We start from the raw sequence: 26710 nt of genomic DNA, 5'->3' as shown, positions 1-26710 counted from the left end.
GATGATGATGATGGCGGTGATGGGGATCACGGCACAACCCCATGACCCTACACTTGCAAACTCACCTAAGTATAGATGAGCCAAATCGGAATTTTTCATAACGCAAAGCATGACCGAATAATTTCAAGGTCTTTAAGCAGGATATAAACAATCACCGAATAAAATATTAGCTTTTGACAGAAAAAAACAAACCCCGAGACCAATTTACGACGAATCAATGCTTGTGTAGTACGCCTAATGAGCCCTTCCCATAAAATAATCACTATGGATAACTCCAAACGAGACAACAATTATTTTATCAAACTTTACCCACAAATAATATAACAGTGCCCCGACATTAAATTATGCATAAACTGGAAAAAATTACGGAACTGTACTTAGCATCAATACACCCGTTGCTACCAAAAAGGCACAGGCAGTCCCTTTAGTTCACGTTTTTCACCTCACCCTTTGTATTTATAGCTCTGAACAATAGTAGCGTTAATTTTTCGACACAGTAAAACCCGATTTGCAATTATTTCGACCTGTAGATTAGAGGACCCAAAGTCAAATGTTTCACGGTTTTCAAGGTAAACACTACACTCTCTCCCTTTACCATTGTTTTGAGAAAAATAAAGGCGGTGTAAACTCTTCGCGCTCCCACGATCTATTTCTCAAAACCAGAAAAGACTATGACTCGGTAAACATGTTTTTCGGTGAAGCGTTCACCGCTGAAAGCTTTTAGCGCTGAAGCGAGAAAAGCGTTCACCGCAAAAGTAATTTTGGACGGAAATGTTACCGATATCGCACAAGTGGGAACAGAAGTGACCCTCCATAAAACTGCTTCATGCGACAACAAAACCGAATGAGGTCATGTAACATTTATTTTACTGCGGTACAGTATATTTTCGCACACGACAAATACTACGAAAAAGGTTATGGGCATCACGGCATAAATGTGGAAAACTGAACAATTTGTGAAGTAAACCTCAAACGAGATGCGTTTGTCTCTTTCGGTCACCCACATTTTGTTGTCCCTCTATCTGGGGTACGTTTTAGCTGGGTTCAGAGATGCCCCCAATTTTTACAGGAGATACGATCTTAAAAAGGTGAATATTGCGTATCACACGAGTACAATTTCTTTCTATTTTAGGGAGTAGTTTTTTGTGCTTAGGTATTTTACCCTATCAGTGATATTATATTCAACAGTATGTGTAGTTTGTTTCAAATATATAAGCATTTCAACATACATTGTGAATTTTTAAGTTTTAGTACCATGTAAACGATTATCTTAAAAAAAAACGTGTTTTCTACAGGGGGATCATAGCTCCACTGGAGCTGTATGGGCACTAGTTTTTTGCAAGGTATAATTGTCATGTGTCCATTCTCTTTCAACGCTTTTTCACGCTGACAAAATTGGTGTACACGTTTGAAGTGCGCATTCTATTGATAAAACGTAGCGTAAAATAGCTTAACAAATTCAAAGCAATATTCTTCGTTTTGGGAAAGTTTATCACAAAATCCGCAGCTTTCAGAAAGGACAGTTTTGCTTTTCACAACCAGCTCATAGCAGGAGAGAGAGAGAGAGAGAGGGAGAAATCAACACAAGAGGAAAAAAGAGGTCTCACGGCTGAAGTACCACTTCTCTGCATTCATAATATTACTCGTATATGTATGAGCACTGCATGTTCAGCATACTGCGCGGTTGCGCATTCCTTTACCTAGGCTGCCCTCTTATGAAAGTTAGGTTACTACGAAGGACGCTCATTTTTTTTATTCCCGAGCATCGTCCGACCTGTATATCTTCTCATGCTTTGTGATCCAAGCTCAGCGTTCTTTTAAATGCTAAATATCAGCCGCAATTTCGCCTTCTTACGCCATCATATGGAGTGGGCAGTGCTCATAGACATCTTTGCTGCCAATAAATTATAGCTTGAGGTTGAGAACTTTTGCTTGAAATGAAGCTAGGCTATTGCTCGTTACTTGCGAGTGCATTGTATTTTATTCCGCCATACTTTAACTGAACTATCTGCCTTCGAAGTCTAGTCAATACTGGCGATTCACTACTAAGGTCATAGGTATTTTTTGTCGGTGGCATTCAATTGACTAGACCTAAGGAGACGCTTTAGGCCAACCTGTTTACCCTTCATTTTTAATTTACTGGGTTTCTGTGGACTAATGGGGTTTCAAATTGCATGTTCTGCCAGTGTTATCCATGCACTCGTCAACATCCAGTGGGGACATCCTGGGCCGGTATTATTATTGTGATGGGTTGGCGCTTTTGGAGTTTTTCGTTTTTCATCACCGTTGCGTAGTAACAAGAAACCGCATAGAAGGTGGAAAATGGATATCTTTGGGTATGTGACACGCTTAACTGCCCCTAGGAGATTTTAAAAATTTAGAAGCTTTTCAGCCTGTATACTTTTTATTATAAACGCTTGGTCGGAACGCGGTATGGCAATGGAGTCTTTTTTCAAACCAACAACGTTCATGCACATAACCTGTCAACATCAACATCTGCCTCGTTGTGTCCACTGCAAGAGGAAAGCCTCTCCGAAGGATCTCTAACCACGCCATTGAAGGGCAAGTTCAGTCCATGTTTTTCTGTTCTCATAACTAGTAGGTGGGTCTAAAATAAATCATTATACTTCTCATAAACGACATTCATCTTCTCGTATTCGGATGACGAACCCAGCTCTTGTTCTGAAGAGGGATACTGTTGCGACCGGCTTCTTAGAAACACCAGTAACCATTACACTATCGCGGGACACCCCAGTTGCTTTGTTCAGGAAGTGCATTTTACTGTTTTTGCATTGAAATACTGCGGCAGCGCTGCGCTAAGTAACACATCCCTATTCCTTTATTTTCAGTTTATGAAAAACGGCTCCCAGTTGTGGACATTTTACAGCACAAATCCCAACGCATCCAGAATTTCGTGTATTTATGACAATGTCACACATGTGTCTGAAGATTTTATCAATTTTACACGGAGCCACTGGTTGTATTTCAGAGTGTAAGCGGAGCCTGTTCTGGTACAACAGTATAAGCTTTTGCTGATAGGTTGAATTTTTCTGAATTGCTTCCGCTATATAGATAGTAATAATATGCACTAAAAGTTGTGATTGTATTCCCTCGAAAATGAATTCAAGGCCTCTTTCCCTCTGGGATTTTTGGGGCCACACTTGTTTTTGTGGTTCCAAAAAAAGACGAAAAGCAGAGTCTTGGCTTATATTTGACTAATGTAAGAACACTCCAAAAGCAGCACCGTAATTATTTGCGCATTTCAGCGTTCATTTCCAATGCGGCTGTACAGAGCTGCATATTATGTTCAGTAAAACCCGTTAAAGAAAAGTAAACAACAGCTTCCTGAAATTTTAACAATGGAGTGTTGCTCTTTCCACTGTATTTACGACTTTAAATTTGTTTTATTTTGTTTGTTTTCTCACTGAGCAGAAGGCCTAAACTTATCATACAATTTTTATTGCGATTTTATTGAGTAAGAGACGCTCACCGAGGCCGATATTTGACAGACCAATATTTTTTGTTGTTGAGATAACATTGTAGCAACATACAGCGGACCTGATGATTGTAAGCTGCATGCAACACAAAAACTATGCAACCTATTTTTTTTGTCATGTTCCTCATGAATTCCACCCGGTTACCCACCGAAGTAGCGCAGTCACACGTAGTATTGCTTTAATTTTTTAATACTCTCGGATTTAGTGCTGTTGCACTTTTTTATGCTGTAATCTAGTTATCCTAGAATACTGTAAATGTGTTGTTTTGATGCAGTGATATCGCTACAGAGAAGTGAGGTCTTCAGCAGGTATTTTGTTCCCTGTTCTTGCAGCAATAAAGAGGCGCCGCAAATCACGTCATTGCATTTTTTAACAATTCGTATTAAAGTTAAGTCGGTAAGGATTGTAATGCTTGCAATTCTGGTATTTTGTATATTACGTTTGTGCGTTGGTTTCCCCTAATGAATGCTTTATTTGTAACACCCGCTTCTCTACCTAAAGATGACATAATCTATACACTGTCGGCGGAATATAAGTTGTTCACAGTAACTTTTTGCCGCAAAAGATTTGGTACAGATCTATATCTTTCGGGATTTTTTTCTGAACATCAGCATATAAGACTTGTGTAGCAAGGAATGAAATTTATTGCTAATTTTCATCAGAGTCCTACCGCTGAACGTTTTGATGCAATTCTTCAGGAACAGCATAATTTATTTGCTCGTTGCGAAGTGGTTCCTGTACACTTGTTGATTATATTGATCCGTAGGTTAATTCCAACTTTGAAAGCTTTAATTGTTTCGAGTGTTGAACGTTGGGCTCTGCTTTTTATGCACACAATGAAGTCTTTCAAGGAGAACGGCAGTAAAGTTTAGCATATTTATATGTAGCATACATTCCTCCTCTAGGCAGTGAAACTCAAGTTGAAAAATAAAATTTACCATCTCTCGTAGAACTCGCAGACGTGTAACTGGAGCTGAAAAAGTATTTTTCAGGAGATATTGTAATGAAAAAAAATGCAACACATGCACAAAATAGTACGCCGTATAGCAATAAACAGTTGGAATATAAATGCTGTCATAAGTGGCCTTCCGATATTTTTGCCCACTAGGTCCCTGGTAATTAGGGTGCTTAGAAAAAAGAGATATCAGGATGTAGCTGTTCCAAAGATGAGCGCGTGGTTGCGTATTGAAAAACCTCTTAAAGCATTAAACAAGCTTTAAAAGAAACAAGGCCGTAAAAGGGCATATGAGATGAACCCAAGAAGCAAAATGCAAAAAAAAAAACCACACAAGAAGTGAACAGGGAAGCCTCCTTTTGACACTGATAATGCCTACTTTTTCCAAATAAAACGATATATATATAGTACAACCTCGTTATAACGAAGATAAAGGGGGAGTCGTAATTACTTTGTTATAAACGTTAGTTCGTTATATACAATGTCTATAGTATCTACCGCTAATTAACAAAGAAAAGGTATACTCACCCCCGAACCTCACAGCAGCCGCCACGAGAGAAAAACGACCATGGCGTGGAGAACAACCAGCGAAAAAAAATTAATAATAGCAAGAATCACAATGTTATTCGCGCGAAATGGCTCATCACTGATCGAAACAGCACATCAGCCATTGCGGCTCACTTTGCAGAAAAGAAATGCTTGATGGATTGCTGCCGCGTCTTCTTCAGACGAATGATAGCTTTTTGAGCTGCAGCCACTATTTCGATTCCGTCCTCGCCGTCACCATGCGCACCAAAGAAGCGGTGCAGCAGGTCCGCCGCATCCAGCGATTGTGCGGACGTCGGTACGTCGGACACGCCGACATTAGGCTCCGGGCTGTCGTCGCAGTCCTCATCAGGCACCCCGGTCACCTTACGTACAATTTCCTCCTCTGTTCGCTCCTCCATCATTACCGCGTCAGCATCGGCACTGACGTACGTGTAGAAGGTGTCGCAGTCGGGGATGACACCGGCGTGAAGAAGAGCGTCCCACGACGCCAGGGATTGGTCGCCTGCGGCACCCTAATTGACGGCAGCATCTAGATCGTCGCTGTAATCACTGCTTACGCCAAATGAGGCGTGCCGGAAGCAATTGGCTATCGTGCTGGCCGAAACATCCATCCAGGCAACCTGCAGCATGTCGACCGCAATGTACAGGTCGATCGTCGTCCCGCGCTCCATGCGCATGTTCACGAGAATTCTGTCAATCACACGCTTGTGGTACCCCGACTTGAAGCTCACTATAACCCCTTGGTCCAGGGGTTGCACAACAGCCGTGCAGTTTGGGGGCAGGAAACATAACTCGATGTTCCGGAGCCCAGTGACAGTGTGATGGGCCGCGCAGTTGTCTAGGATGAGGCATACCTTCCGGTTCTGGTGCCGAGCCGCTCGTCCGATTCCCGCAGCCACTGTGCGAAAATGTCCCTCGTCATCCATGCTTTCCGGTTGTAAACATAACTAACTTGCAACTTCCTTGTCCCTTTGAAGCATCTTGGCGACGCACTTTTGCCGATCACGAGGGCTGGCCACTTTTCCGAGCTGTCCATGTTTGCGCAGAGCAACACGGTCAAGCCGACCTTGCTCTGCTTACCCCCCTGGCACCGTTCACCCTTTAGAGCCAAGGTTTTTTGCGGCAACATTTGGTACAAAAGGGCGGTTTAATCCGCGTTGAATACATCTTTCGGTCTGTGCTTTTCCAGCAGCTGTCCAGTGTATTTCTCTACCCACGCCACAGCAGCTTCACGGCCGACAGATTGAGCTTCACCGCTGACGGTCCTGCCGACAATGTCGGGGCGCTCCTTGAAACGCTCCAGCCAGCCGGCACCTGCCACAAAATCGTCGTTTCCCATGATGCATGCAGTCTCTCCACTTCCTCTGCAAAAGGGCCCTACTCACAGGAATTCCGCTTGCTCTCACTTCCAAAAACCATTTAAACACAGCCTCCTCTACCGCTTCGAAGGCTGGGGCTCGGAGCTTCTTCCTGTCACCTTTGACGCCTCCTGCGACAGCACCGGCGACAAATTCCTTGCTGCTCAAAATTGTGGACAGCGTGCTGAACGCTCCGCCGAAATCTTCGGCCACTTTTTTAATCTTCGCGCCCGACTCGACGGCGTCAAGCATGGCCGCGTTCTGCTCGATTGATATTGTTTTTTTGCTTCCGTTTGCCGTTGCCGTCATATATCTTCTTTATGCTCACACGGGCGATGAGATTGAAAAGCTGAAACTCGAATGATCGCAGGCAACGCCAAAAGCCGCGGTCGGCGCAGCGCCCCAAACATGCCCGGACGCGGAAGAGCGGGCGGGTCCACGAGTTCCACACGGAGGGGGAGGCCGGCAGACGCGCCGACCAGCGCCCGTTAGCGCGTGTTGCCAGGCGGCTCGTTGCCATTTTTGCGCGCGGGAGTTGGCGGCGGCCCTGCGAGCGGGAGTTTTCATTTACCTCGTCTGTAATGAGATGTTAACCGTCGTGCGCTTTAAGACATTGACCTGTCCGTCGCAAAGGGGTCAGTAAGTGCTCGTTTTGGGGAAAAAATGGTTCGTTATACCCATTGCAAGGACATTTTAGCTTCGTTAAAACGAGGTTTTACAAATATATATATATATATATATATATATATATATATATATATATATATATATATATATATATATATATATATATATATATATATATATATATATATATATATATATAGATATATATATATATATATATATATATATATATATACTATATATATATACTATATATATATATATATATTTATATATATATATATATATATATATATAGTGGAAGCTGGCAAGTGGAAAGCGGAGAAGGATGAACTCATGGGGACAGGTTGGACCTGCAGTTGCGGCAATATATATATATATATATATAAATATAACGTGAAAGTACAATGTCGGACATACTAGCAAACCACAAACACAGATGTTTACTTGCCTTCAGCCTTTCATCGGGAGCTTTAGAGATTTTGATAATATTGCGCATGCGCTGATAGAGACATTGATCATGTTCCTTATATACGTTCACGGCTAACAGAGCGACAGAAACATGTTTTCAAAAGGAAATGTATGAAAATAATCTGGCTGTGCTCGTGGGGCGAGAAGAGCGCGAAGAAAAAGGTACGAAGAGGAGATTCAGAAATAGAAATTTTCTATTTCGTGACAAACCAGCAACTAAACGAGAAGTAGGTGGCCAACACTTTTGGGCGCCACGGGCAGATATAAAAGAAATGCTTTGTCAGCTCTGAAGAATCTGGGGGAATCGAAAAAAATAAAGAAAATTGATGCACACAAACACGTAATGTACCGCAAAAGTGTCAGCAGACACTTACAGGTAAAACGGAAGCTTTTTATTTGCTGTTTGCGTGTACGTGAGATCGTGGAAGAAATCATCGTAGTTTACAATCTAAAAAAGGGCATTGTAGGAAAGTCAGTGGTGAGTAAGGAAATGAGGAACAGAGGAGGGAGGCACTGCAGTTCAACAAATAGAAGTCAGCAAAGAAAAACATTGGCCAGCTTATATTTGTAGTGCTGTCGAACCTAGTTATAACGAAAACTTGCGTTGCCACTGGGAAACTACATCCTGAAGTGCTGTGAAAAATCTCTAAGCAAAGATCAGATACTTCTTCAAATAAAAAGGAATACAAGTCCGTTTTGCACAACAAACTTTGTTCTGTTGTTATTTCAAGTTGACGTGCTCCGATTCATTTAGTTTGAAATGCCAACACCACTGGCATTACCTTGTTTATAGCAGGTTTTAATCTTTAAATATAGCGTTTCAGTATCGATGGTACTCGCGTGAGCCAGATTGACGAGGTTTGCAGGCCGATGTGACCTCTATGTTAGAACTACTATCGCATATAACAAACTAAATTATGTTCGAGATATTACTTCTCTCTAGGAAGGTTCGACTGTACCTAGAAAATAATTAAAAGCAACTGGAACAGAAGAAAACACAGCAACAAAAAGCTATATGCTAAACAAACAGTTTTAAACAAATGGTCGAACTTAGACTTTTGTCCAAAAAACATCGCATTTTAGTCGGATTTCGCCAATAAACTCAGCATAAGTGGGGGCAGCCCTCCAATCAGCTGCTGGGGCTAAACAGACTTGAATATATTTTCGATGATAGAGAGCTTGCGGGAATCCCAATGATGACGTATGATTATTAAACGCCGGAAAAAAAATTGCAAATTTGAACAACGTACCTTTAAATATGCCGCCTACTTGATTCCAAAAATAAGCCCTTTTGTGCTTCGTAACTTTTTTGATGCAAAGCGACGCTCGCTTCAACCTATGAGTGAGTCAAGACTCCCCAATCGCGCGGTCATGCTCGGTTTTAAAGCTGTTTTCCAACATTGCGTTTTGTGGTTTTAAGAAGTTCATATGCATCACAGTAGCTTTTCACATATACTGACAACGGGCAATCAGAACAGCTTTCTGCATGAGAGCACTGGCTATTGAGACACTTGAAAAAGAGTTTTGCCTTTGGCCGATATTTTGTTGAATATAACTGGTGCGTGGTGAAGGTTACGGCGTTAGCGGCGCACAGTTAGAGTTACCATTTATATTTATCCAGTAGTATCAAGTCCTGCTCTGAGAGCGCTGCGTAGCGGTCATTTGCGGAATAAATTATGAAGCTATTTTTTACAGGTCGTGTTGAGAGTGGTTTGCGGTCGGCTGAAAAGAAAGGCCGTAACAAATTTGCCGGACTCCAATTACATCGGTAGACATCACGTGCTTTTTCCGAAAATACGTTTCTTTGGCCTTCACATTGAATAGAGATTTTGCGATATTTCCTTAGTACGGCAAACATTCTTGGAGCGGAGGCTGAAAGGTCTGAGGGATGTTAATTCACGCAATTAGGTTGGTGAGCTTTCTTTTTAAAGATTTCTGTTTGTTTAGGTGGTTAGCTATCCCAATTGTTTCTTCAATAACTTGTTCGGGTTACATGCTATTGAAGAGGCTGTACATAGGTTTCCGGAAATCTGAGTTTAAACTTTCTTATTTTTGTAAACATTCTGCTAAACTAAAACGATGTGCCTGTCAACACAGTATGGGTGTCATGCAACTGTGTGACATGCCTACTTCTAATTCAGAAGTAATGCTCCGTACCTGCAACTGTTCTATGGAATTGAGTTTGAGCCCAGCACTGCGAAGCAATGACATTTGTACGGTTAACGTTAGCCAAACTGTGGAAGGTGTATCATCATCAACAGCCTACTACGTCCAATGCACGACAAAGCCCTCTCCCATCTACCTCCAAACAAATCCTGTCCAATGGCGTCCCATTCTTTTCTCTGGGTCCGAGTTTTCTTAGTTCTCTCTGTTGAGTTATTGTCCTTCCCCTTGTTTTACACCGTCTCCTGCTATAAACTCTGGTACCCTGGTGGACCAGCGCTTGTTATTTCGTCTACCGGCATGACCAGCCGAAATTCCTTTCTTTTTTCTATTAACAATGCTGTCCTCTACTAGAGTTTTTATCCTCCCGGAAGCCTGTTTCCTATTCCTTATCGCTGCGCGTAGAAATGTAGTCCCATGGCCCGGTGAGCAGATCTAACTTTCCTTTGCGAAGGTTTATCAAAGCGCAAGTTTGCACTCCTTATGGGTCCACCGGAAGGACGCGTTGGTTACATATTCTGCATTTCAGTGATTGATGTAGCATGCATTTCATTATTTGGGACTACTTGCCAAGTGCGCCCCACCCCATTCAAGTTCTGCAACGGTTTATTTGTCGTGCTTAGAGCCAGCCTGGAAACGTCTCCGAGTGGGTTTTAGTCCTAACTCGTTCTAGCGTTTCGTTAAATATTGATACGTTGCTTTAAATAGAAGATGGACACCATGGATGACAATGATACGATCGATTTAGAACAGATGACCCATTACAGCATTAATAAGAAAACCAGGGCAGAGCGTCTTCGGAGGGTTAACACACCACACACCATTCAGCTTCTAATTGTGAATCGCTGATGTCATAGCCGTAGGCCCCACAGCCCCTTGTTCACCTTTTTGTGACAATATTATGAATGCAACGCACATGGTATGTATATTCATCAATTGTTTGTGATTGATTGTTTCTTTTACCCCCAAAATCATGGTATCGGTTGTAGTTTATCAAGACGTCTGGCCAGGTCTGGCGCAGTCTCATCTTGCAAGATGACGTCGTCTGCAAACCTGAAATGGCTCAAGTATTTTTCAGTTATCTGTCATACTGTTTTCTCAGTCAAGCTTCCCGAAACCCATTTGAAAACAAACTGTGAACGGTTTTGGCGACATGAAACAGTCTCTTTGATCTCCCTTTCGGTCCCGGAATTGTTCGCGTTGCATATGCAGCAGTATACTTGTAGTCTAGAATTGATAAGTCGATCTTCTCTGTTCCTGGTGTTTCATTGATTTCAGCACTGCTTCGGTGCTTACTGAACAACAACGTTTTTTCGTTTTATCTAAAACCCCGGAAAGGTGGTCGTTAGACTCTGCGCAGTGTTCTAACATGTGATTGTCGGCACGGACGTCATCCATTGGGTAATTGTTTCTAGACCCAGCTTACCTCGCGTGTCGTTGGCCTTCTGGCATATCAAATCTGCAGGTAATTATTAATTTGGTAAAAAGCCTATATATAATTGAGAGTAAGCTGCTGGATCTGCTATTCAGGAGATCTCTGGTGTCCCCTTCCTTCTGAATAACAAATAGGTATGTCGGCCCTTTTTTTAGGCTATGGGCACTTTTTATTGTCCTTCTGCATTCTGAAACCAGTGCAGCAAGGTTTTCCAGCAGTATATATCTAGTATCCCTAAAAATCTGCGGTTAGAAGATTCTGTTCCTTTTATCCCCTAAAAATGCTTTACCCCTTCGTCGTTTGTTATTATTGCGAAATCAAGAGCAAAGTTTACACGCTGAGTAATCTCCCCTGGTCATAGGTCGCTGGCGTATAGCCTGCTGAAAATTGCTCAGCTACATTTATTACCTCGTCCACGTTGTCCGCAACATTACCCTGCCCATCTCTGACTGCGTAACTTGTTCTTTTCCGAGCGCTAGCTTTTTTATGTGCTTTTAAGTTTCCCCCTCATTCCAGCATTTCTGACATCACTGCTATTATGTACGACCCTGGTGTTACTTGTTCTAAACAATTTTGATAGCTCTGCTAATTCAATGAAAAAAGTACATGTGACCCAACTCAGCGAAACAATTTTTTTTGCATGAGTCAGCCGCCATTTCTGGATTGCCGAGAACTTTCGCCGTCAGTTTGTGAACACGAAGTACTATTTAAATAAATTGACTGTGATGAATGTAACACTATTTAGTTGCCCGATCATTTGGTACTTTGTTTTTTGTTCAGTTTGAATGCAGTAGTTGCGCGGACTGCTTTCATAAATGTATTTCCACTCGTTTATATTAGGCCCTACGCGCCATGAAAGCATTTAGGATAGATAAAAAAGCATATACCCATACCAACGGCAATGTATTACAGAATATTTATGCAAGATCGCTCGAAAACAAAGCAATACAGGAAAATGTTCTGCGCTGAACCGTAAAAAAACGCTAGCAATGGGGGCTCAAATCTGACATGGTCCAAATTATTTGGGTGGTTCTCATGCACGCAAGACATAACCGTAAAGGATGCGCCGGAGGGAATATCTCCAGTTGAATAGCTCGACAATGGTATCTATATCATGCGCCTATCTCAACACAAGGGAGGTTTTGTTATTTTCTTCCACCAAGAAAAGGGCCCTGGCGGTAGGAATAGAACCCACGTGGTTATGTTAACCGCCACAACGTCATAGCTACGCATTTCATACGGTGTGTGCAAACATGAAATGCTACAACCTCGCACTTATTCGCCATCTGATGTATCCAAACGGTATCTTCTCATTCGGTGCTGCTGGTTATTTTCATTAACGAACAGTTAACGGGGGTGGTTAATAAAATAGTAGGACGAAAACACCGCTCAAAATTGATTTCTTGCTACCGACATATAAAAAGATTTCTCATCTTGCCCAAATATGAATTCTAATTTCAGGTACACCACAAAAAAATTCTACGGCAAAATTTGGGAGACCGCGAAAGAAGTTCGGAGTTCTATGGTTGTTTATGATGCAGGTCAGTGGTATACACTTATTTTTTTAACCTATGACGTTTTGTTTTTACGACATTGCTTGTTCGGTACACTATTTAAACAAACACAATATAGGAGTTCTCACAAAACCAATTGCTTCAAACAATGTGCAAACGATAGCATCTGCTTCAGTCGGTGAAATGCGAGCCGTCGTTAGAGGTAAAGTTTAAATGGGGAGTGTTAGGAGGTTCCTGACGATAAATACCAAGGAAGGAACTGGTGGGGGTGCTCCGCAGCCGCTGATCAAGTGGTGGCAAACTATGACGCTAAATTTTAAAGCAAGTGCTGCGGCACGTCAACAGCTGCTGCGACTAGGTGTTTGTTTAAACCACATTCGAAAGGTCTCCGCATAACCAGCAAGTGTTTCTTCTACAACGTTTTAGCGTCACTTATTGCTCATTACTATTGACATCCTAACCACAGTATAAACCAAGGTGTAGGCTTGGGAGAATACTAAACAAGAAGCGCGAACAAAAAGCATTCCTGGCTATCAATGCCGAAAAGTACAGTTTTTGTATTTTTTTCTAACTGCATTGTAGTAAGCAATAAGAACTTGTGGAATGTCATTATTTTTTTTGCTAAAACCAGAAAAATATTCCATCCACGACCAACTCTTTTTTACTATCTATACGATCTACAAATTTGTATGAAATCAGTTGTTATCATTCCGCATCAATAAAATTAATATGCATACTTCAAATACAACAATAATTTTTGGGAATTCACACGAACGCTTATGTGAGCAATCGGAGGTAGAAAATAGCAAGTTAAAAATATTTTTTGCGCATATTCTTATTGCCCATTGGTTCTTGTATGCAAATAAGAATGTAAGTAGAAACTGTTTTGCACTACTTTAAAAATTTCATTGGTGCAAGTTTGCCTGTCCGCAAGGTTCGTCACCAGAAACGCTCCAGTGATTGAGTGAAAAAGAGTTCAGGCACAAGATTATAGTTATTAAGCAAGCTGACCTGTGTTGTAATGTTTATTCAGATGCTTCACCAAAGGATTCTAAAAAATTTCAATAAAGAAGCTCCATTTTGTTGTGGCCAATATGTTCGGCATGAAAATACCCGTGCTAAGAGACATGTGTCGTAACTTCGGCCTCAATCTTTTTAATAACGTTCTGCTCTTTCTTTGTGACAAATATAATTCATGGTCCCTTCTCAAAACCTAAAATAGCGTGAAGATATTAAATTGCAAAATTTGAAAGAAATATGTTGCGCCTAAAACCAGATAATCTCACTCGTCACAATTATAAATCCAGCATCTCGCATTAGATTAGCAAAAAGTCTTACGCAACAGTAAAATAACTTAGCGAAGTATCTACAAAACAATATTTGTTCCAGCGTGTGTTCTACTTTAACGAAGCAACTGTACACCTCAAAATATCCCTGACTTTTTTGTAAACACCCCGATATACAGTAAATGCATCTATCCACACAAGATAGTATCAATAGGCATTGGGCATAAGAAGGGACATAGTTGGTTTTTTGTAGTAACTGTTTTAGCTAATTCATCGTTAAAAACATGTTTCTCGGCTTATGCTTTAGAGACATACAATTGCGAATTATATGTATGCGATGTGTTCCGAGTCTGTACTCCATATTCTAGGATCACGATTTTCTTATTAAGGTAGCGATGTGTATCATTCAGTACGCATACGGTAAAACAAACAATTTGAAATACGGGCAGAATAAAACGTAATAAACTGCACTGTGCAGAAAATATTTATTCTTAGTATTAGTTTTCGAACATATGTGAACTACATTTTTTTTTTAATAAAGAACCAACACTTTGCATCCGGAAATCGCGGCCTATAAGAAGGTCGACCTCATTTAAATAGAAAACTACGAAAATGAAACGCAATAACCCCAGAACGATAAATAAAACGTTTCTGCAAAACAAAACGTACAAAAATAAAGCGCAAAACCACCGATGGACCAAAAAGAAATCTTTACATCACGCTCCGCTTTACCTGAACCAAGCTTATTGATATGTGTTATTTTACATCTTTCTTCTGCGAATAGCGGGAACGCCTGCGTTTTTTAATGGCTACCAAATTTTTCGCTGACCGAATCACGCGCGGCCTACTCCAGCCCAGCGGGAAGGTAAACTGCCCGACAAAGTCAAGCAACCGCCCTCACCACGTGGCGTGATAGGAGTGCAAAGACAGAATGCCTCCCATTGTGGCTCCATATAGCCAAGAACTTGTACGCCCACGCGCGCGCCAGTTGCAAACAGCTATCTTTAGGAATCAATCTCTGCACTTTAACAGGAGCAAAACCAAAGTTTTATTCGTGGTCAAGCCACCGGAATGGGTACTTGCCGAAATTTTAGATGCATTATCTTCATCATTCATGTTAGAGCTCGTGGAAAAGATTGCCCTGTCCGCAAGGCATTTCGGTGAGCCACAAGTAAGCAAATACAAGCTTCGCTTAAGTATAAATTGTGTGTACTACGTGAGTTTCCTTTGCCATTTTGTCCAAATATATCTGTAGATTACTGCTTTTTTTGGTAAGAATACTTTTTTAGAAGTCATTTCTTACGAAAGACAGCAAATTGACGCAAATAGAGAATAGACGTTTTTGCCAAACACACATTTCAATTTGCGACACCTTTGTATTGGAGGTTTCGGCACAAGAAATATGCCTTTGCGACCATTATTGGCTGAGGTTCGTTTTTGATGCTTCTTGTATATTTCCTTGGTTTGGACACTCATGAACACTTTTCTTCATCAAACAGCCACAGGAAAAGAGCAAACTCTTGAGAAGCTCTATTATGCCAATGAAGACAACACCTGTGGAGTATTTACTGTGACTCGTTCTGAAAGTAAGGATTCAACTTCTTTTTTCCTACACTTTTGAATGGGAGAGAACTTGTACATTAAAATTCTTGCTTGCTCCAGAACTGCACCATAATCCCATTTTAAAGTAGGAATATATAAGGAGGCACCTTTAAGAAAAATAAAACTTAACTGTAATACTTTGCACTGAGAAATTTGGGTCTAATATATCGTTTGTATTAAATGCACACGGCCAGCCGAAGTGGTCGCCTAAACGCATAAATGTGAAAGTAAATTTAAATTGTTATCAAGTCCGAAACAATGCCACAACTGTTTTGCTTGCGTTTGATAAGAGAGAAGTGGCGAATTCGTATTTGACTCCAGTTACGTTCCTTGTTTTGATGTGCACTAAAACACTTTTCGAATGAATCTTTATAATTTGTGTATATTTCTCTTTCTAAATTGATGACCGTCCGACCAGAATTCTCATGTGAGCAGAGTCCTTGTATTTGCGAAGATAACACTTGATGCGGTCAATCCGCATCTTCTATGAAAAGATGGTACCATTCATGCTGCCCTCATTTCTTATTAAAAGTTGATTATCCAAAATTGCAAACTCTAAAGCAGACAGTGGTTTCATATAACGAGGCAGACTATATCTGAAACTATTATCATAGGGGACATAAAATTGGTCCCAGAGTGCAAGTAAAGATTGCGAAGTGTACGCTGGGTTTGTTTTGGTCCTTCAATAACAGTTAATTACATGGTTTTTCCGAGCAATCAACGAAAATTTTAGGGTTTATACGAGAATATGTTGGCGCCAGGTGATGGTGTGTCCACTTGGTTCTTCGAATTGAAGATAATAAAAAATGGTGAAAATGTAACATTGTGGTTTTTACCAGTCACCATATTTTTTTAATCAATGGCAGTTTGCTGGCAGGAAAAATAAGCAAAAGATCATTTCACTACTGCCATTGTAACGTGAATGCCGCTGTGGTAACGAGGCTCAAAGGTCAAGCCAGAACTTTGTGTACACCATACACAGTCTTGCTTCAATGAGTATTTCGACAACTGTTTTTTACATATCTGTTGCGAGGGCAGTGAATGGGTTTGTTCTTTTGTGTGTTGTATTTCCCTGCCAATTTTGTTTTAATATCTTTTTATGTGACTTTTTCAACAAACCAATGAAGTGCACACTTCATCTCTCACAAAATTCTAAAATTTTATCGAAGTGCTCTATTACAGCTGCATCTTCTGTAGCATTGGGTATGTGGGTTTGACGGCGAAAAATTGTAATTTCCTAATTGCAGGCTCGAGGCTTCGAGGTGAAAAAGTAACTGTAAAAAGGTTAAGGTTAGGCATATTCGTAATCGTAAGGTGGGGTCACACGCTTGTAACGGTCGCGATCTAGTGAGTGTGAGCCCGGCATTGCGCGCCAGAAAAACCAAAGCAGCAGTTCGGCAAGAGAGTCTAAAGACAGCTCGGAGAATGGCCTAAGGCGCGTGTGCCTACAAAACAATACTTGTGTATGCAGGCAGGTTAGGTGGATGCCCACGTGTAATACAAGACTTTTATGAGGTGGATGCACCGATGGGAACAATACGCATGGTGCTGCTAACTGGTAATGAGCGGAGTGGGCCTAAAGTGCTCTTTGATAATTAGTGAGTTCAACGCGTTTTGCAGAGTGGTGTCCAGAGACCTCGTCAACTGGTTACTTGCACGGCTACAGACATCAACCGAGACTACACGAGAAGATTACCAGCGGGCTCGTGATCATTTCATTGGAGCCATTAAAGCTTCACAGTGTTAAAGGGAACTAGAAGTATAAAGTTGTGCAAACGGGACCCAAAATATGAGGCAAACAAGAGGTCGAACTGTTTAGGGGTGCTGCGAACGTTACCCCTTCATTGTAGCGCAGCGGGTACAGTATTGGGTTTCTACGCGAAAGACTACGATTCAAATCCCGCCTGAGCCGATGCATTTTTTTCACGTAACACGTCAATAGCCATACAAAAGTGCCGAAATTGCACCGTATATTACGTATGTGCACTAAATCAATGGATTGGTGTAGGTTGTGCGCTTGTTTGTGGAAGGTCCAGCCATTTAAAACACCCAACACATAATAAACCCTGAAAAAAGCTGAAACGCTAAGAGAAACAAAGACAAATAGTCATACATCGGCCATGAACCGGCTGGAATTCCTTCTGCAGCTTCCTTGCCTACAGCAAACACGTACACAACCGAACACATATATTTGAGGCACCATCGGCGCAGCTGGGGCTACGCATTGGTTCTCATTTATTGCTATACAGCTAGAAACAAACTTTAAAGAGGATATGCAGCATGAAGAAAAGGTCCGGTCATAGACGAGGGCGTCCCAAGTAAGTTTTATCACCAGGAATGATATGCTTCAATTACCCTGTTTCCAAGCAATATCGTGGACTTGTGCTGGTATATCTAACGCGAATAAATCTGGAACAAAAAAATGAAGAAAGCAGTTATGCGAATTGTACATCATTGCTTTGAAGAACTCTCTGTATAGGATAATTTTGAAGTAAATATTCTGATTAAATTAAATAAAACAGGTCTTGTTAAGGCGCAACGTGTGGCTGTATTGTGCTTCAGCGCGATACAGCCTTGAACATGTAGTCTTGCAAGGAAGTATCTTGGCTAACGCAGAAGACATGTTCTCGGCAATAAGAAAAAAAACTAAAATGCACAATTATTGTTTCTGTAGCCAAATTATTTATTATCAGACGTTATTAAACCAGAATTTTCTAAACGAATAAAAAAGATTGCCCTAGCTGTACAGGGCAATGATGCATGTCTGCTTCGTCTGTGCCAAGCCATGCCCGCAAGCACCTGTATGTTCTGCTTTTATTTACCGCCTTTGCAACTTAACGATAATGCAAGAAGTAAGCTTAATTGTCACGGTCACTGTAAATAAAAGGAAATGTTGTTCTTGAGGGTTCGAATCACTGTGTACGTTGTATAAGTGACTCGGCGCCGTTATATCGATTATTTCTTTAGCACGCTTTCGCACGAATCGAGAATTTTGCTATGGTGAGGTCAGTGGTCCTGTGGTTAGAATCTAAATGTTTCTAATTTGAGAAGTTTACACTAGCCGTTTTGGTAAGTATAAAGACGCACCTAATCAGGCGCTAATGAAAACCGTGGCGATATCGTGTCGCGGAAACAGCGTCATCATTAAATTTTTTTTATTCAAATTTACACCGTGACTTTGATTTCAAAAGCGACGTGCATAAATTCAGCGTTGTTACACCTTTAAAAAGGGCATTATGTTTTGCTACACAACACTCGTTGCATGGCCAATCACGGCGCACGCAAGAATGTTCTGTTTGTGGCATTTTGTATAAATGGAAAGACAACAAAAAACCAATTCCTGATTTGCATATAGGCTAAGCTTTTTTATCTTTTTTCCGCAGTAAAATAAAAGGCACTGGCTATGTTACAGCTCTAAATATTTAACCAACCAAAAAAGAAAAAAAGACAGCCTCGGATATGAATTTTAACCAAGGTCTTTTGCTTCGGAGCCCAGTAGTTTATCCCTTGAGCCGCCATGGAATGGAAACGCTGGATGTGCTCCTAAACAGTTCGACACCTGTTTTGCCTTACTTTTATTACATGGGCCTATGTGCCATTTGAACCACTAAATCTTCTAGTTCACTCTAAAAGTGTGCTGTACGTTGGCTGATGAAGTGCACACGGAAACGGCTGAAACGTACAACCGAAATCTCAATAGCTTCCTTCGTATCAATGGCAGATCAACGGAATGCTTTACTTTGAATCATAACACTTGGTTTTTCTACTTCACATGGACAAATTATCTATCGAACGTTCAGAGGTACACCTAAAAGGCCACATTTTCTCGAAGTTTTACACTTCGGTTGCTTGGTTAAACCAAGCAAACGAAAATAGTTTTAGTGACGCTAACTACTCCTAGTTTCCTGAGCCACGCAACGTAGTGTACTAAATAACAAGGACCTCGTCATAATTTAGCCAAGCTTTGCTCCTTTTTAAAACAGGAGTTTTTTTCTGTATTGATTGTAACCAGTAAACATGCACACTTGCAATGTCAGCCAGGGAATATCTCAAGGCGAATTTTGCCATCGCGAGCACTTTACACTCGTGATCATAAAAAAACGCCGAAACGGGTGTTATGTTTTGTATCGGCGTGTTCACAGGTGTCTTATTTACTGCATCGTTTTATTACTTTATTTTGGTATTGCTGCTGTAAACTTTACATTTTGTAACGTATATTTGTAATTTTAAGGTCAAGGTGGTGGCAATTGGTGCGACCTACGAGTACGAAATGAAAACCTCTCCCGAACACCCCCAGACGACTGCTACGACGCATACGAAGATCCCATTTGCTACAAACCAAGACGAAGCTGGAACGTGTACATGTACACATGCAATCATGTCCCTTCTCGGCGGCAAAATCTGGGTAAATAAAAGATAAAGGCCTCGTTGGCAAAAGATCTTTTTAATTGTACACGTCGTTAAGAAAAGTGAAGGGCTCTATTGAAAAAAAAGCCTTATTTTGCAATGCAAGCATAAATGTGACATATCTATACAAAATATTGCCGCGAACCATACATTGGGTTTGTTTATTTGTGTTTTGCTTTTACCGCCCGGCTGCGCCGGTCTGCGTTATCTCTGCGCCAAGGGAAGCGCGTGTTCCATTCTTTCTTTCTGTGCCGCATGTGTTATCTGTTGTGATAGGGAGAGCATTCCGATCTAACGTGAACAGCCCAGAATAATCTTCTTGGATCTACTATGTTCTCGATGCGAATCGACGTTTCGAGAACCACGCGCGCCGAAAGATAAAAAGCCTGCAGTGCGGACGCCGGGGCATTCGATTCTGCGACGCTCGCTGACGCAAGTCACTTTGTTGACCGCTGCTTCGCCGCCTCTGTATTCTTTTGAGTTGTTAGGGGAGCACAAGTTTGCTCCAATAAACTTGTTTCTCCTGCAAGACAACTGCGTCGTCCTTGGCTTCGTAACATCTGGTGGAGGTGCTGGGTACGCACCCTTCATGCCCACTACAACCTCGAGAAGCCGCCAAGCCAGTCCAACAAGAGCCAGCCCCCGCCTGCAAGATTTACCACCGGAGTTCGGTTTGATGCCAGAAGGACCCAAGAGAAGGAACGCTGCAACCAACACCATGGTACAAGAAACAACGTCGCCAATCATGCTGCAGCAGCCCCGGGAACCGCCATCGTTCCGGGGAGCCCCCGCTGAAGACCCAGAGGAATGGTTGGAGAAGCTGGAGCGCGTGCGGATCTTCAACAGGTGGGACGATGAAGAAACCTTCCGGCATGTTTTCTTTTACTTGGAGGATGCAGCTCGAACTTGGTTTGAAAACCACGAGAGCGCCTTGACCGACTGGACGCAATTCAAAAGCGAGTTCCTTAAGACCTTTACGACCGTGGTGAGAAAAGAACGAGCTGCGATTTTACTGGAAACTCGAACGCAACACCCGAACGAAGGAGTCGTAATCTTCGTCGAGGAAATGAAGCGACTTTTTCGCCGTGCGGACCCAGGAATGACGGAGGAAAAGAAACTACGGTTTCTGATGCGAGGTGTGAAGCAAGAGCTCTTCGCGTGCCTTGTTCGCAACCCCCCCAAGACCGTGTCCGAATTCGCGTCTGAGGCCGCCGCGATGGAGAAGACGCTCGAAATCCGAACGAGGCAATACGACCGCCCAATCAATGCGCTGGTTTCGGAGACGATGGGTGCCAGCGCTATTAACTCCGACTCACTACGCGACACTATCCGCGCAGTGGTAAGGGAGGAGCTGCGGAAACTTTTCCCGATGACGACACCAGAACCTCAAGTCACTTCACTGACCGACGTGATCCGGGAAAAAGTACAGCAGGCTTTGGGAACTTCTGTGCCGTCCGAAGCACCCCGCGTGCCCGAGGCTATGACCTACTCTGCGGCTGTTCGTCGACCCCGCCCTGCCCCAACACGCCGTCAAGAGGCCCCGCCGTACCGCCGCCCACTGTCACCCGCCCGACCCCCGGTAGCCCGAAACCAGACGCCGAGGAAGACGGACGTATGGCGAACTCCCGATAATCGTCCTCTGTGCTACCACTGCGGAGAGGCCGACCACATCTACCGTCGCTGCCCATACAAGAGACTCGGACTGCGTGGTTTCTCCGTCGACGCACCTCGCCCTCTCCCTGGCCAACGACCACGTGAGATCGACGAGTATCTATCTGAAACCAGCCGTGGCCCATCCCGTTTCAACCGCTCGCCATCGCCCTACCCGTACCAATCGCCGAACCGCCGTAGCAATGCTGACTTCTCACGTGGAAGGTCCCCCAGCCCACGCGGGGGAAACTAAAAGCAGCAACTTCGGGAGGTAAAGTTGCACAACGGCGGAAAAATGAAAACCCTCCAACGACGCAGCGACTCGCTGAAGACCATCATTCACGACATGCCCTCATCCCTACGACCCGACCCAGCCTTAACGAGTCTCCTGAACACGACGACAGCTACACGGCGCGACGCGTACCCGACCTGACCGAGACGTCCGTTGAGAAGACGACGACAACGACGATGCACACTGCCCGACCGTCAACACGTACAAGCAGAGATACGACGCCCCGACGAACCCGAAACTCGAGGAAGACTGCTTCTGACGTCAAGGTGTCCATCGACGGCTTTGACGTAGTCGCCCTCGTAGACACGGGAGCTGACTATTCGGTAATGAGCGGACCCTTTGCGTCTAAACTGAAGAAAGTTATGACCAGATGGGACGGTCCGCACATACGCACAGCAGGAGGCCACCTCGTGACGCCAAGCGGAACGTGCACATCGCGCGTCACCATAGACGGCACAACGTACCCTGCGGCGTTCGTCATTCTGCCTAACTGCTCCCGCGACGTAATTCTTGGGATGGACTTTTTGATGGACAACGGGGCAATATTCGATCTGCAGACCAAGTCAATAACTTTTTCCCCCAATCACTCCATGACGCCGGAACCGAACCCCGAACGACGTGCTGCTGTAAGGATTGCCGATGATCATGTCACCCTGCCACCCCGCGCAAGCTTGATGGTCGCAGTCTACTGTGAAGATGCTGCTCCTGACGTCGACGCTATCGTAGACACTGATCAAAGGGTGCTTCTCGACCGTGGTGTGTCGGTCGCAAGAGGCATTGCGCGCTTCAAGGAACACCAATCCCACATTCTGGTTACTAATTTCACCGAGGAGTACCAGCATTTAAACAAGGGCGCGGCAATTGCATTCCTCGAAGAAGCGCAAGAAGCAAGTGACGTGATCGCGGTCGCCGACTTTGAACGCACACCCGTAGAAACCTTCAAGCTCCCGCAGCCCTTGCACGTGAATCCGGCGCTACCGCAAGAACAACGAAACAAATTATTGGCTTTGCTGCGTCGCTATAGCGAATGTTTTTCGTCGAGCGCAAAACTACGTCAGACCCCTCTAGCGAAGCACCGAATAATAACCGAAGATGGAGCCCGACCTACCCGACAGTCACCATACCGCGTCTCTTCACACGAACGGGAAGCCATCCGGACTCAAGTCGACGACATGCTCAGCGACGACATTATACAGCCTTCGAAAAGCCCCTGGGCTGCGCCCGTCGTACTCGTAAAGAAAAAAGACGGCACATTAAGGTTTTGTGTTGACTACCGGCGACTGAACAAAATCACGAAAAAGGACGTGTACCCCCTCCCCCGAATCGACGACGCCCTCGACCACCTCTGCCACGCGAAGTACTTCTCATCGATGGACCTGAAGACCGGCTACTGGCAAATTGAAGTGGACGAGAGAGACCGAGAGAAGACTGCATTTATAACCCCAGACGGCCTATACGAGTTCAAGGTGATGCCGTTTGGGCTGTGCACCGCACCAGCGACGTTTCAAAGAGTCATGGACACAGTGCTAGCTGGCCTTAAGTGGCACACCTGCCTCGTATACCTCGACGACGTAGTGGTATTCGCCCGGACTTTCGACGAACACCTTGCAAGGTTGGAGTCTGTACTCGAGGCAATTCGTACGTCGGGGTTGACGCTGAAGCCTGAAAAGTGCCGTTTCGCATACGAGGAACTCAAGTTCTTGGGCCACGTCGTCAACGCCGCGGGAGTCCTACCTGACCCGGCAAAAACTTCAGCTATCGCGAACTTCCCTAGGCCGAAAGACAAGAAGGGCGTGCGAAGATTTCTCGGGCTGTGCGCATACTACCGGCGCTTCGTCGCAAACTTCGCACGCATTGCAGAGCCACTCACGCGCTTGACGAAAGACAGCACCCCTTTCAGCTGGGAAAACGACCAAGAAAAAGCATTCTGCGAGCTGCAAAAACACCTGCAAAGCCCGCCCGTGCTCGCTCATTTCGACAAAAATGCCGAAACGGAAATGCACACGGACGCCAGTGATATAGGCTTGGGTGCCGTCCTTGTCCAAAAGCAAAGCGGCTGCGAAAGGGTAATCGCCTATGCCAGCCGTGGTCTGTCGAAGGAGGAGAAAAACTATTCTGCCTCTGAGAAAGAGTGCCTGGCTATTATATGGGCGATTTCAAAATTTCGCCCATACGTGTATGGAAGGCCATTCAAGGTTGTAACAGACCACCATGCGCTGTGTTGGCTCGCCAATTTGAAGGACCCCTCTGGCCGTCTTGGGCGGTGGAGCTTGCGCCTGCAGGAGTTCGACGTTACAGTCGTTTATAAATCCGGCAGGAAACACTCCGACGCCGACTGCCTGTCCCGCGCCCCCGTCGACCCACCACCACAAGACTCTGATGAAGACAGCGCGTTCTTCGGGATCGTGACGGAGAGCGACCTAGCCGCCCAGCAGCGTGCCGACCCCGACTTACGCGTCATAATCGAGTACCTCGAGGGATGCAACGTTGCCGTTCCTAGAACCTTCAAACGCAGCTTACCAGCATTCAGCCTGAGAAACTCCGTCCTCGTGAAGAAGAATTTCAGCCCCGGAACAAGAGCGAATTACCTTCTCGGCATCCCCGCGGACCTTCGTGACGAAATTTTGGAAGCGTGCCACGACGACCCGTCTTCCGGACATCTCGGCACAGCCCGCACTATTGGAAAAATCAAGGCGAGGTACTACTGGCCCGGCCTTACATCTGACGTCACCCACTACGTCCGGAGCTGCCGTGACTGCCAGCGACGAAAAACGCCGCCGACAAGACCCGCCGGACTTCTACAACCGATCGCCGTCCCATCGAGACCATTTCAACAGATTGGAATGGACCTTTTAGGCCCGTTCCCTACGTCACGATCACAGAACAGGTGGATTGTCGTAGCGACAGACTACATGACGCGCTACGCCGAGACCGCCGCTCTTCCGAGGGGGACTGCACAAGAAGTGGCAAAGTTCTTTATAAGCCAAGTGGTGCTGCGACATGGAGCCCCGGAAGTCCTAATCACAGACCGCGGAACGGCATTTACTGCGGAGCTGATGCAAGGAGTATTACGCTACAGCAACACGGATCACCGAAGAACGACGGCGTACCACCCCCAAACGAACGGACTAACAGAACGTCTGAACAAGACAATCGCAGATATGCTGTCAATGTACGTTGACGTTGAACACAAGACTTGGGACGAAGTGCTCCCGTATGTCACGTTTGCGTACAACACGGCTATCCAGGAGACGACGCAGCTGACGCCGTTCGAGCTTGTCTACGGTAGAAGGCCGACTACGATGCTCGACGCCATGCTTCCGCACGTAGAAGACGACGACCTCAACGCCGACGTCCACGGATATCTTCAACGTGCGGAAGAGGCCCGCCAGCTCGCTCGAGTTCGTATAACGGACCAGCAGCTGTTGGATGCGGGCCGCTACAACCTCCGACGCCGAGACGCCGAGTACCAACCAGGGGATCGTGTGTGGGTTTGGACTCCCATCCGACGACGCGGACTCAGTGAGAAGCTCCTGCGACGCTATTTCGGACCCTACCAGATTCTACGACGTGTTGGCCAACTTACCTACGAAGTGATCCCTGATGGTGACTCCGGCACATCACGACAACGCAGGCGGCCTGAAGTCGTCCACGTGGTTCGCCTAAAACCTTTTTACGGACGATGACGAACTTTTATTTTCATTTGTTCGGACTGTCGCTTATGTTAGCATCGGGTCGATGCACTCTTAGAGGGGGGGTAATGCCGCGAACCATACATTGGGTTTGTTTATTTGTGTTTAGCTTTTACCGCCCGGCTGCGCCGGTCTGCGTTATCTCTGCGCCAAGGAAAGCGCGTGTTCCATTCTTTCTTTCTGTGCCGCATGTGTTATCTGTTGTGATAGGGAGAGCATTCCGATCTAACGTGAACAGCCCAGAATAATCTTCTTGGATCTACTATGTTCTCGATGCGAATCGACGTTTCGAGAACCACGCGCGCCGAAAGATAAAAAGCCTGCAGTGCGGACGCCGGGGCATTCGATTCTGCGACGCTCGCTGACGCAAGTCACTTTGTTGACCGCTGCTTCGCCGCCTCTGTATTCTTTTGAGTTGTTAGGGGAGCACAAGTTTGCTCCAATAAACTTGTTTCTCCTGCAAGACAACTGCGTCGTCCTTGGCTTCGTGACAATATACAGAACCGCTTTATAAGATATATACAGAAATATAATCGCATTATCACGAATTGTCTACTTTGGGTGAAACGTTATCCGACAAATATTTAGCAGAATGTGGTCTTGTGAAGTAGACTTTGCTGAAAACTATTTTGAGAGATATATTCAACCTCTAGTTTTCTTGTGTAAAATTTGATGTACTAACAAGATCCCATGTTTTCATCGTAAGCTGCGGCTTGTAAACAGATAAAAAAAAAGAATTCAGATTTAGGTGTGGAGATGAATCTCTGATATATATATATATATATATATATATATATATATATAGAGAGAGAGAGAGAGAGAGAGAAAATGAGGGGCTCCGTGAAATAGGACAGAAAATAAGGGTTATATATATATATAGATATAGATATAGATATATATATACAAATATATGTATCAGACAAAAATAAGTGTTGGAGTCAAGAAAACCTCGGAATGCAAAGGGGAGGATGTGGTAGGTCATTGAAATGGGATCCGAACCTATCACTACCTGCAGATTACCGGTCTGTATATATACAAACATATATATATATATATATATATATATATATATATATATATATATATATATATATATATATATATATATATATATATATATATATATATATATATATATATATATATATATATATATATACATATATATATATATATATATATATATATATTATATATATATATATATATAAA

General features: G+C 43.8%; 1 long non-coding RNA gene across 1 annotated transcript; it reads left to right on the top strand.

Annotated features, from left to right (window-relative positions):
• The first annotated feature begins 978 nt into the window (after positions 1–978).
• On the top strand, positions 979–19898 carry LOC144141390 (uncharacterized). The gene is made up of 5 exons (XR_013316574.1): positions 979–1088; positions 2850–2992; positions 12517–12596; positions 15355–15441; positions 19689–19898. It is a non-coding gene; the product is annotated as an uncharacterized LOC144141390 (long non-coding RNA).
• The last annotated feature ends 6812 nt before the right edge of the window (positions 19899–26710 follow it).

The sequence above is a fragment of the Haemaphysalis longicornis genome, unplaced genomic scaffold (assembly GCF_048455015.1).
Source record: "Haemaphysalis longicornis isolate Haplotype H1 unplaced genomic scaffold, Haemaphysalis longicornis Haplotype H1 scaffold_6, whole genome shotgun sequence".
Classification (NCBI taxonomy): Eukaryota; Metazoa; Arthropoda; class Arachnida; order Ixodida; family Ixodidae; genus Haemaphysalis; species Haemaphysalis longicornis.
This window is presented reverse-complemented; position numbering and strand designations above follow the sequence as displayed.